Source organism: Sus scrofa, chromosome X (genome assembly GCF_000003025.6).
Source record: "Sus scrofa isolate TJ Tabasco breed Duroc chromosome X, Sscrofa11.1, whole genome shotgun sequence".
In the NCBI taxonomy this organism is placed as follows: Eukaryota; Metazoa; Chordata; class Mammalia; order Artiodactyla; family Suidae; genus Sus; species Sus scrofa.
In genome coordinates, this window is record NC_010461.5 from 2,666,604 (window position 1) to 2,680,165 (window position 13,562).

Genomic DNA, 13,562 nt, shown 5'->3' on the forward strand with positions numbered 1-13,562 from the left:
ATCGACTTGTGTTTGATTTTAATTTTGAGAGGAGTTATAAGATGAAACGACCGAAGGAAATGGACCCAGGGTCAAAACGATCCCTAGTAAAGTAGAATCCTGTGAATACCACTTAGTGAGACACAGTTTTAGGTATGGGTTCAACATTCTTAAACAGAACTTGGGAGATGGTCTAAACACCAACCTCAGAGCCGCAAAAGAGGACCTATCCCTCTGGTACCTACTAGGACCTGAGTGAAGAATCCACTGATGTTGGGTTTGACCTAAGATTTCTACCAAAGAAACATCCAGCTTTAGAAAAATCCATTTGAGCATTCAGAATTGCATGTTATTCTTATAACATCTGTACAAACACTAAGGTCATGAAAAAGTCTTACTCCAGCAAATCATTTTCTTTCCTGTACAGGCATTTCAGCAAAGGCTGGTAACATCCTTTACATCGTGAATCTTTGCTGGTAATTCTTTAAGGTCTTGTTTCTCCCAAATTAAGAAAGGCCACTTGCTCCTCCAAGGAGAACTTACTTTTTGAAGGAGGCATTCCTAACCACTGATCCATATATGGGCTGAAAATCCCTGACACTGTGGTATGTGCAAAAGCACATACATGTATTTTTCTGGTCAAGGTCAATCGTTTTGATTAGATACACACAGACGCTTGTGACTCAAAGGATGGAGATTTTTCCTCCTATAATGATATCTCATCTAACCTTGCTGGTGTCTTGAAAACAAATGTCAGCAAAAATACTTCTTAAAGTTAGGGGACCCATTTGCCAGTTCTTTTTTTTTTTTTTTTGGCTTTTTAGGGCTGCCCCTGTGCCATATGGAAGTTTCCAAGTTCCCAGGGTAGGGTTTGAATCAGAGCTGCAGATGCCAGCCTACACCACAGTCACAGCAACGTGGGATCCGAGGCATGTCTGTGACCTACACTACAGCTCACAGCGACGCCGGATCCTCAACCCACTGAGCAAGGCCAGGGATCAAACTCAGGTCTTTGTGGATACTAGTCAGGTTTATTACCGCTGAGCCACAATGGGAACGCCCCACTTTCCAGTTCTTAAAGACCTGTGACTCCTATTTTCACGGCACCCAAGACTTTTGTAAAAGCAAAGATTTCACCTCCTAATAAATTCTGTCGAGGTTAATACTCTTCAAGAGCTAAATTAAAATTTTAAAGAAAATGAAATACATTTGGCCAAATTTTTGAATCCATGCACTTGCACAACCATGGTTTCCCATTTTCTCATCAAGAAGAAAATGTACAAAGTGTTACCCTCATGTGATTTTATATCGGGAAAGATATAAAGTGTCTTTTCAGGGAAGCATAGAATAGTTTCATTAGTATTATAATTTCATGCTTAACAGGGGGTATTGAAATACTATTCGATTTAATTTTATTGCTACGAGCTGGCTTACTTTGTCAGTCCACTGATGTAGGATGTAGATGGTTAAATTTCAATCTGGTCTTTGCAAAAAATAACAAGTGAGAACATTTGGGATTACAAATCTTATTTAAAGAACTGTATCACTTGAAGCTGAAATTAAATATGTAAATGTTAACCGTTTATTTTACACAAATCAAGCCTGCATCAATAATTTCATATTAACATATATACAAGCAATTTGCTCTTGTTGATCCTGATGGGTTTATCAACTCACATAAATGTTGATTCACTTATTGGACACATCCACCCAGAGGTTTTTTTTAATCATGAAAGTCTAAGAAGTCTTTGATTAAATTCAATCTGGGGTAAACGTGTTTTTTTTTGTTTTTTTTTTGTTGTTGTTGTTTTAATTTCCTGGAAAGAAAAACATCCGAAAACAGGAATAACCTTGCCTTCTTTGCTCACACAAGTTTCAGGGGGAAAATAAATGGGTTGGTTTCACTAGAACCAATGCTTAAGAAATTCTATGCAACATGGAAGAGCCAAGTTTCATCAGCAACCAAAAGCAAGGACAAAAAGAATAAGTTGTCTCATTTGGGAATAACAAGCTCTTTCTGAAGCCACCATGCTTGTATCCATAGCCTTACCTAACTTCCTTCTAGAACCATCCTCTCTCGGACACTCCAAATGGCCTGAGGCAGCCAACTTCCTTCTTGGAAGGAAAATCACAGCCATGGCATCCCTTCTTCTTGTCAGTTCATTGTCTTCTTCGTTGTTGTTTATAAAGCTTTATTGAAGTATAGTTGATGGACAAGGTCATAATCATTTCTGCGGTCTAACAAAATGATTCAGTTATACAGACACACACACCCATTCTCTTTCAGATTCTTTTCCCATATAAATGATCACAGAATCACGGAATGGGTAGAGTGCCCTATGCTAGACAGGAGGTCTCTGCTGCTCAATCATTCCATAGACCTCAGTGTGCATATACCTATCACAAACCCCCAGTCTATCCCTCCCCGCAACCTGACACCTTTGGTAACCATACGTTTTTCAAAGTCTGTGAGTCTGTTTCTGCTCTGCAAATGAGTTCATATGGATAATTATTTTTTTTTAGATTCCACATGTAAGTGATATCATATGATGTTTTCTACTATCTAACTTCACTTAGTATGATAATTTCTCAGTCCATCCATGTTGCTGCAAATGCCATTACTCCAGTCTTGTTTATGACTGAGTAATATTCCATTGTATATATGTACCACATCTTCTTGAACTACTCCTCTGTCCGTGGATATTTAGGTGGCTTCCCAGTCTTTGTTATTGTATATGGTGCTGCTATGAACACTGGAGTACATGTATCTTTTCAAATGATGGTTTTCTTTGGATAGATGCCCAGGAGTGGGATTGCTGGATCATATGATCGTTCTAGTTTTAGGTTTTTAAAGAACCTCCATACTGTTTTCCATAAGTGGCTGCACCAACTTAGATTCCCATCAATAGTGTAAGAGGCTTCCCTTTTCTCCACACCCTCTCCAGCATTTATTGTTTGTCATTCTTCAAAACTCACTGGAGAGTTATTTCTCCAGCAGCTCTATTCTGGTCCTCCACACCATCTCACCCCAAGCTTGGTTAGATGACATTTCTTTGAATTCCCATAACTCTCAGTACACCAAAATTTCAGTATTTTCTACCCTATTTCAACTGTTTGTTGGCTTCTAAACCTTACACTCTAGATTGTTTAAAGGTAAGCTCTGTATTTTTCATCCTTGTATTGTTAGTGTCTGAGACCAACGTCTGGCCATATTCTCAATGTTTTCCACCACGATTTAAAAAAAAAAAAGATGAAGAAAAACTTCATGGATATCTTGCTTTTATAGTTTAAGAATATTGAGAACATTTAATTTCTTTGGCATGTATTTTTTTTTTGGAAAAGCTATTTCTGTTAAATCCATATTTATTAACTGTTATAATTTTACCTGCATTAATTATCCCTGAAATAAAATAAGCTTAAGCTGAAAGGTTTTTGATTATTTTTTGCTTTTTAAGGGATTCACCATGGCATATGGAGGTTCCCAGCCCAGGGGTCCAATCTGAGCTACAGCTGCCAGCTTACACCACAGCCACAACAATGCAGGATCCAAGCTGTATCTGTGACCCACACCACAGCCCATGGCAATGCCCCTTGAATGAGGCCAGGGATGGAACCTGAAACCTCATGGTTCCTAGTTGGATTCATTTCTGCTGCACCATGATGGGAACTTCATATACATTGGTAATTTAAGTTTCAACATCATCTGAATTACAGATTAGCTGCTTTTTGTTTGTTTGTTTGTTTGTTTATTTGCCTCATCCATGGTATGTGGAAGTTCCTGGGCCATGGATTGAACCTGTCCCACAGCAGTGACCCAAGCCACTGCAGTAAAAGTGCCAGATCCTTAACCCACTGCATCACAAGGGAACACCTGCTTTATTAAAAAATATATTAAGCCTTTGAATTGTTTGAAGGAGAGACTTAATTGTGAACACTTTTTTTTTCTTCCCGTTTTGCTCCTGCCCTGCTCACGCTGTCTTGTGGTTTCTCATTTTTAAGTGAATTTCTCCTATTATCCTACTTCCCCTTTCATAGATTGGCATTCCATATCAGCTTCTTGACACCTGAATTATCAATTATTGCATAAATGCTTTCGCTTATCTCTCTGCATTGTGTGTGTGTGTGTCTCTCTCTCCCTTAGTCCATCTCTCTGTATGCACTCCTTTCTATGTGACACTGCAAGGCTTAAAGACTTCAGGTGGTCCTCCTTACAAAATTCCTTCCAGCCATCTGGGCTCCTTGAATTGGTCTCAACTTACAACTCAAGCCCACATCACTCCATCAATGAAACCTGGACAGAACTGAAAATGGCCTTGAGTCCTAGAAAAATGCATGATGTCACAAAGAATTAAATGCTAAATCGGGGGGAGCTCCCAGGTTGACAAATCCAGACATTCAACAATGCTGGCACAGACTAAGCTCCTTATATCTTCCCTTTCTGCCTGCTTGATCCTCATGCTAGGGTGTTCCCTTTCCCAAGATGCTGGTCTCAATCCTTCACATCACAGAAGAAGACAACACATACACAGGACACACAATAATGTCCGCGGTCGAATGGAGGCTGGACTTAATATCTGGTCTTTCCAAGAAGCCTCCCAATCCAAGTTATTCAAACTTTCCTTTGGTTTGAACTAGGCCCTTTCTCATTCCATGAGGCATCTAAAGAGTGACGAGACCTTTGAATATGGCTCACACCAAGAACAATGAACCTTACATCAAAGAATCGGGTCATGAATTTCTGAAACACATTAGGGTTGAGTTCATGTCCCATACCAGAAATGCAAGAATTATGGAAAATACCTTTCACTTGCCCATTTTGGAGCCATTGTCCATTCTGCGCTCTCTCAAGACTCAATGGTATGGATAATATTACCGGGTTCTTCTGAAAGCTGGAAGCCAGGCTGGCAATCCCAATGAGATTCCTGATGCTCAATCAATGAAGTGGCCTTAGCATGGTTTGTGCACAAAGTCAAATCACACCTACCCCACCCAACCAATAAACTCTCTCTTTATCTCATTGGGCCAAGAGATGCTGACAGCTCCAGTAGAGCCAGCCCTGAGGTTCTGCCCTAAGATCTGTAGTTTCACCACAACCTGCAGTGTTTTCTAAAAAAAAAAATCCCCTGGAGTGGTACCTGCTACTAGGGTTCTTCCACAAAGAGAAAGTGAAGTTTGCCACTTGATAGAGAACCAAAAGTAGCCTCTACATGTTCTGTCTTGAATGATAGTTGCTTGATCTTAGCTTTTGTGTCTTTCCTATTAGAGTGTGAAACCAGCGTTCTATCTGAAGGTCATGAGTGTGCACCTATTTATAGGCTTGTGCATTGGGGGGGGGGCAGGTTTATAAAAGGCCATCTACTTTTGGTTAAGAAATAATCATAGAAATATGTATGCTGATTAAGCTCTCAGCCATAAGAGGAGTTTGTACATTCTTTCACTTTTTTTGGGGGGGGGTGGTCTTTTTAGGGCTGTACCCATGGCATGTGGATGTTCCCAGGCTATGGGCTGAATCAGAGCTGTAGCCACCAGCCTACACCACAGCCACAGCAATGCAGGATCTGAGCCATGACTGTGACCTACACCACAGCTCATGGCACTGCTGGATCCTTAGCCCACCGAGAGAGGCCATGGATTAAATCCCCGTCCTCATGGATATTAGTCAGGTTCATTACTGCTGAGCCACAACAGCAACTCCTGAATGGTCTTTCTTAATGGTGAATACTGTGTGTGAGAAATATTTTAAAGTCATGATACATGTTACATAGACTTGGCGACTAGGTTGGAGTCAGCTTTACTTAGAAATATTTATTTTGAAATCTTCTTGATTTGCTACCTTTAAACATAAATGAATTTCTTGTTTCTGTATCTCTCAATATAATTCAGTTTAATTACCCAAATACTTACGATTTAAGTGAGCTCCCTGAAGTGCTTGTATCACCTTAGACTTGGCCTTTATTTGGTGTTATAAAAAAAAATAGTGCTAGACATTTATAAGATAAATGTGAAAAAGCATGAAGAGATTCTCTTCAACAGAATGAACATGCAATATCAAATACCCATTAGAACACAAAGTTTAGAACAAATGTCTCTAGAAATGACTACAGGGTAATACTTGTGCCAGGGTAAATTTCCAGACAGGTAAGTCAAGTGGTAACACTATAGTTAGGAAATTAAAAACACAGACAACTCTATTTCATGAGCAAACTAAGATTAATTTTAGGGATTACTACACTTTACAAAAAGACACCACACGTGTAAACTGCCGATTTAAAACCCATACAAGGAAATCTGAGCACTGCTCTCAAGGGAAGTCTTATAAAATGTGGCCAAACAACTGATTTTAAGGTTTAAAACTAATGTACACTAACATGTTCATATAACGAAAACTTAACTCGTTGCTGGATCAAAAAGATCTGAGAGCATTTATGTAATATAAATACTGGACAAGGGGGTGAGTGATAAGTGGTTTGGGAGGAAATCACTTTTTATAGTCAAAGGCAGGAGAAATGGCTTCAAGAATATATCTTGCTTTTTTCTCTATTTTTACAAGATTTTAGAGAACACCCCAATGGTTGTACTTCACTTGATTGGATCCAGCTGCAGTTACACATATGGACAAAACCCAGCAGAGAACAGCTAGAATATATGTAGTGTGATAAACCCGACCTATTTATAGGGCCACTCAAGGCTGTGTTAATCAGCTGAATGTGAAATGGGTCTAAAAACTTCAGCCTTTCTTTTCTCAGTGTAACTTCCGAAATTCTGCACTCAAAAAAAAAAAAAACAAAAATCACTCTGACCAATACATTATTAATTTCTCAAGCTTTTGTCCCTCAGAGCACAATTCTGTTAGACCAGACATTACCAACATTTTAGACGACAACATTGGACAAGCGCTGGTCAAAGTCAAACAATGCATTTTATCCCAACAGCAATTAGCATCTTTTTTTAATGAGATAGTATTTTTGGATTTGCCTGTAACCTACTCAACTTTATCATCTTAGTGAGAAGGCAGCCATAGATAATATGGAAACAAGTGGTATAGGTGTGTCCTGATAAAACTTTATTTAAGAACACAGTTGGTAGATTTGATCTGGCCCAAGGGTCTTAGCTGGCATATCCTCTGATAGAGAAGATGTAAATAAAATTATGATCCCAACATCGTTTCATTTTTTTTCAAGGTCTGAAGGTGCCATGAGAGTGTTTTGTTGATTAAAGAGGGTTAGAACACCAGTCCTGTTGACCAGCAAACTGAGTGCCAAGCTTTGCAAAGGAAGCTTTATTTTCATCAATGGGTGGGTCATCTACACAGCTTGTCTCTCATTTCTTAAAAAAAAAAAAAAAAAAAAAAAAAAAAACCTCTTTGCAGGGCTCACTCACTTGCATATGGAAATTATGAGGTGTTAAGACTTACCTGGAATTCCATTTGAAGACGCTCTGGGGAGTTCCCGCTGTGGTGCAATGGAAAGGAATGCAACTATGAGGATGCATGTTCAATCCCTGGCCTGGCTCAGTGGGTCGGGAATCGGAGGTTGCCATGAGTTGTGATGTAGGACATAAATTCGGCTTGGATCCATGTTGCTATGGCTGGCAGCAGCAGCTCCAGTTTGACCCATAGCCTGAGAACGCCCATATGCCACAGGTGCAGCTCTAAAACAAACAAACAAACAAATAAACAAGCAAACAAAGGAGTTCTGGTGATGAGTTTCAGGGATAAATAAGAAAGTCCAACTTATTACGCTTATCAGAGAACGTTCTTTTTTTCCTTTCCGGAATCATCCACCCACCCCTTCGCATCCTACTGGCTTTTCATCTAATTATAATATTTAACTAGGAACGTCTTTCCCCTTTCTCACCCATGGTTGAGGAAACGACCTGGCTAGGTCAAGAGATGGCCACCTCCCATCTCACATGCAGGAAATAGGTGACTGATTAGGGGGAAGACTGACTTAATTCCACCAATCAAAGAGCAGCAAAGTCCCTCCATGACACCTGTGAGCTGCAGATCAAGTAGTTTAGAATGCTGAATTTACATGGGAAAAAAAATGACTGCAGAGAAAAAAAAGAGCTGTTATTAGCATAAAGACACAGGAAATATGATGCCACTTCCATCGAAGTTAATGAGTTATATGAATTTGAGGCAACGTCAAAGCGTTCCCATGGAAATGTATTTCAGGCAGGAGAACTCACAGGACTGAAATTAAGAGGATGCTGAACCTTTCAGATAGGATCTGAGGTACCCACTGCTTTGTCAAGTGAGTGGAGTTATGTCAAGGTGGAGACCTTTCGGGGGGATGGGGTTTCATCTCAGGTAGTGGAGGTCCGGGATGGATGTCAAAAGCTAGGAAAAACAGGATATTCCAGAGTCGGCGCCTTTTCTTGAACGGTGAACATATGAAAATTCTAGAGAACCAGTGTTTCTATTTTTCCATGCCAAATTTTGGATGCAATATATAATTTAGAGCAAGAACAAAAGTCTGTATCTTTTTTTTGAGATGGCCCTCATTTTCTTTGCTTTAAATAAAGTCATCTTGTTCACAGGTTGTACATTAGTACAGGTAAGTGGAGAGTAGAAGGACAGAATTAGATGGGCAAGAGGTTTATTCAGAGGGATGGTTGTGAGAGAATGTGGGGAGGGAGCCAGGAGAGAACATGGGGAGGGAGCCAGGAGGGACGGTCAGACCGTGAGCGTCTGACCCCTGGAAGGATGCGAGGAAGGTGGTGGAGAAGCATCTTATCTTGCAGCACCTTTCAAAGAGAATCCTTTTCGGGAAAATTCTTATAGTTAAAAATCAGTTGGCAAAGGCACCATGTGACACCCGGAAACAAGCCTGCCTTCATCTTCCTGCTGCTTTCAGGCACTGGCAGGCTGAAATTTGGTTCAGATGCAGTGGCAAATTCCAGAGTTCAGCTACTGGGACCCTTAATCAGTAATGTCTTCAAAGATGTGAATGTTGTGTTTTTATAGCTGCAATGGCTGGCTGCTACTTGCTCTTGACTTCTCATAGTTCGCACCTAGGCAATGAAATTTTATACACTCAAAGCATACGTGTTAGCATGGCTTTGGAATTAAACTCAAAAGAGTGAGTCTGGATTGGTGTCATATTACAAGCACCATATTACACCTAATGGGAGTTCTTGAATCTGGACAAACCAAGTGTTCACATAGACAGAGCGGCTGGCAGCTCAGTGAAGAAAGCCTTGGGTCTTATATTGGTTTTATGAGTAACCAAATGTGAAGGGTATTTAGCTCACTCACCATGGAACATTTGATTCTCCAAGGTCAGGGGGCTGGCCTTCCCGCTTCAGCCTGTGAGTCTTCCACCCATGGAATCGTACATGAGTCACGTCTGGGTTCCAGCCTATTCCATAAGGAAGATTTTTCTCCAAGAGTCTACGCATCTTTTATACATATGGCCTTTTGACCAGACTGGAAGAACCTGGTTTTGTCCCTTAAAGAATCTAATTTGCTTTGCGTTTAGAGAACATGAAGTATTTATTAGTTATTTTTTTTTTAAAGATTCTTGTCATAATGGGGATGGGGGTTGTATTGGTGCTGGTGATGGTGAGGATGATGCTGGTCATGATGGTGGTGATGCTGATGCTGATGGTGCTGATTGTGATGGTGCTGATGGTGATGATGCTGATGCTGCTGATGGTGAGGATGATGCTGGTCATGATGCTGATGCTGATGGTGCTGATTGTGATGATGTGATGATGCTGATGATGCTGATGTTGCTGATGGTGAGGATGATGCTGGTCATGATGCTGATGATGCTGATGCTGATGGTGCTGATTGTGATGATGTGATGATGCTGATGATGCTGATGCTGCTGATGGTGAGGATGATGCTGGTCATGATGGTGGTGATGCTGATGGTGCTGATTGTGATGATATGATGATGGTGATGTTGCTGCTAATGTCACTGCTGATGGTGAGGATGATGCTGGTCATGATGGTGGTGATGCTGATGCTGATGGTGCTGATTGTGATGATGTGATGATGCTGATGCTGCTGATGGTGAGGATGATGGTGAGGATGATGCTGGTCATGATGGTGGTGATGCTGATGGTGCTGATGGTGATGATGTGATGATGGTGATGAGGATGGTGAGGATCGTTACGACATGATGATGGTGATGGCGGTGCTGCTGCTGATGGTGATGTTGGTGGTGATGTTGATGATGGTGCTGATGGTGATGATGGTGATAAGAGTGGTGGTGATGATGCTAATGATGCTAATGATGGTCGTGGTGAGGATGACGGTGAGGATGATGCTGGTCATGATGCTGATGATGCTGATGCTGATGGTGCTGATTGTGATGATGTGATTATGCTGATGCTGCTGATGGTGAGGATGATGCTGGTCATGATGGTGGTGATGCTGATGGTGCTGATGGTGATGATGCGATGATGGTGATGTTGCTGCTGATGTTGCTGATGGTGAGGATGATGCTGGTCATGATGCTGATGATGCTGATGCTGATGGTGCTGGTTGTGATGATGGTGATGTCGCTGCTGATGGTGAGGATGATGCTGGTCATGATGGTGGTGATGCTGATGCTGAATGTGATGATGGTGATGATGGTGATGTTGCTGCTGATGGTGAGGATGATGGTGAGGATGATGCTGGTCATGATGGTGGTGATGCTGATGCTGAATGTGATGATGGTGATGATGGTGATGTTGCTGCTGATGTTGCTGCTGATGGTGAGGATGATGGTGAGGATGATGCTGGTCATGATGGTGGTGATGCTGATGCTGATGGTGCTGGTTGTGATGATGGTGATGAGGATGGTGAGGATCGTTACGACATGATGATGGTGATGGCGGTGCTGCTGCTGATGGTGATGTTGGTGGTGATGTTGATGATGGTGCTGATGGTGATGATGGTGATAAGAGTGGTGGTGATGATGCTAATGATGCTAATGATGGTCATGGTGAGGATGACGGTGGGGATGGTGAAGATAACGATGATGATTTGCCAAGGGAATGTCCATATAGAAGTGGAAGATGAGGTAATAGGAATAAAAAGGAAAAGAAAAAATAAAGTCAAGAGAATTTAGTGGCAAAAGGGTAGAAGGAGGGATTTACCAGTAAATCCCACACTGGTCAATGTTGTCTAGCACCCAGGAGAGAGCCAGACAGTGGTCCTAAAAACAGCTCTTTTGATGCATCTTTTCTTGCAGTGTTTGGGTTTCTTGTTTTTCTGGGTGTCATTTGAAACCCCTAGATGTGGCTTGTGAAAGTTTGTATTCCAACCCCAAAACCTTTGTGATGAGCACATTTACATGTGTTTTGAAGCAAACTGCTCATCTGAAGTACAGGATTTCCCAATATTCCTTGAGTAAATCACTGACAACTTGAAGAAATCTTTCTTTCTTTTCTTTCTTTCTTCCTTCCTTCCTTCCTTCCTTCCTTCCTTCCTTTCTTTCTTTCTTTCTTTCTTTCTTTCTTTCTTTCTTTCTTTCCTTCCTTCCTTCCTTCCTTCCTTCTTCCTTTCCTTTCCTTTCCTTTCCTTTCCTTTCTTCTTCCTTCCTTCTTTCTTCTTTCTTTCTTTCTTTCTTTCTTTCTTTCTTTCTTCCTTCCTTCCTTCCTTCCTTCCTTCCTTCCTTCCTTCTTTCTTTCTTTCTTTCTTTCTTTCTTTCTTTCTTTCTTTCTTTCCTTTTTTCTTTTCTTTCTCTCTTTCTCTCAATTACCACACCTGCAGCATATGGAGGTTCCCAGGCTAGGAGCTGAATTAGAGCTGCAGCTGCAAACTATGCCACAGCCACAGCAACATCAGATCTGAGCCATCTGTGACCTATGCTGGCATTGTGGCAATGCCAGATCCTTAACCCACTGAGGGAGGCCAGGGGTTGAATGCAGGGATTGAAGCTGCATCCTCATAGAGACAACACTGGGTTTTTCACCCACTGAACCACAATGGGAACTCCAAGAAATTCTTTCTTTACCTACCATTTCTAATATCCTCAGAGTTTTGGGTAAGTTGCTCCTCTTTGAGTTGACAACTCAGGATATTGACCTTGACTTGAGAACCAAAGAGAATATTAGCCTAGAGCTGGAGTGAAATATTTATTTCGATAAACAAATGTGTGAAGTGAACAGGTTTCAATGGCTCCTGCTACCTTAGTCCATTCAGGATGCTGTAATGGAATACCATAGAATGAGTAGCTTATAATCGACAGAAACATACTCTTCACGGTTCTGGAGGCTGGATTGTCAAGGCCAAGGCACCAGGAGATTTTGTGCCAGCTGAGGACCGTCCCCCTGGGGTCTCTTTTATAAGGCCACTAATCTCACAGTGGGGCTCCATCCTCATAACCTCGTCACTTCCCAAAGGCCCCACCTTCAAACGCACTCCCCACTAAATACCCTCCTATGGGGATTAGCTTTTAACGTGAATTTTGTTGGAACACAAATATTCAGTCTTTGGCACCCAACGAACAGCCTCATTCATAGGGGTTTTTTGGTTTTGTTTTGTTTTTATGGCCCCAGGGGCGGCATACAAAAGTTCCCAGGCTAGGGGTCAAATCGGAGCTGCAGCTGCTGGCAACAGGGGATCCAAGCCATGTCTGCAAACTACACCACAGTTCATGGCAATGCCGGATCCTTAACCCATTGAGTGAGGCCAGGGATCGAACCCAAATCCTCATGGATGCTCGTCTGGTTCATTATGGCTGAACCATAAGGAAAACTCTCATAATGTTGTGATAATTTCATTATATATCAAATGTGTACATGATAATTCCCTTTGGCAAGGAAGAGTGACATCCTTGTAACCTAAATTGTTATTATGTCCAAAGAACTTGCTTCTTTCTCTGACAAGGATGATTTCCTCAGACTATGAGCTGTTCGTTTGATGCCGGTTGTATTTTTCAGCATAAATATCTGATAGGACAGCAGCTTTCCCAGTCTCTGAGGCTTTCTCATGCCTGGATCCAATGATGATAATTTCTTTGTCTGGCTAAGGAGAAGTTTTCTCATCATTGAATCTTCTGTAATTTATAAGTTTCAGCTGAAACTGGCATAATGCAAAGCTACCTTCTAAACTTTGGATTCTGTGGTGTGGTTACTTCTTGTTATAAATATCATTCTGGATGATTAAAAAATCTGCCGTCAGTTAAGGTTCATTATTAGCATAAAGGAGAAGCTATTAAGGTGGTACTGGGTATTAGGAGGGTTTGAAGAAAGTCAACTAGCTTACAAACTAGCTTCTAGGTTAGGTCCCAGCTCAGCCTTTACATATATCTATCTATCTATCTATCTATCTACACATATATCTATCTATATATAGATATAGATATAGATATATAGATATATAGATATGTAAGCACTTACATTGCTCTTTCATCATTAGGAAACAAAGGTAGTTTAAGTCATTCTAAATTCTGTTGCATTAACATTCATTGTAGAAGTGAATGCAATATTTTCCCTAGAAATCAAAATGTCCTGATTGAGAGTTTGGCGTGAGTAGATGCAAACTATGACATTGAGAATGGAAAAGACATGAGGTCCTGCTGTACAGCACAGGGAACTCTATCCAGTCTCTTGGGACAGACCATGACGGAAGACAATATGAGA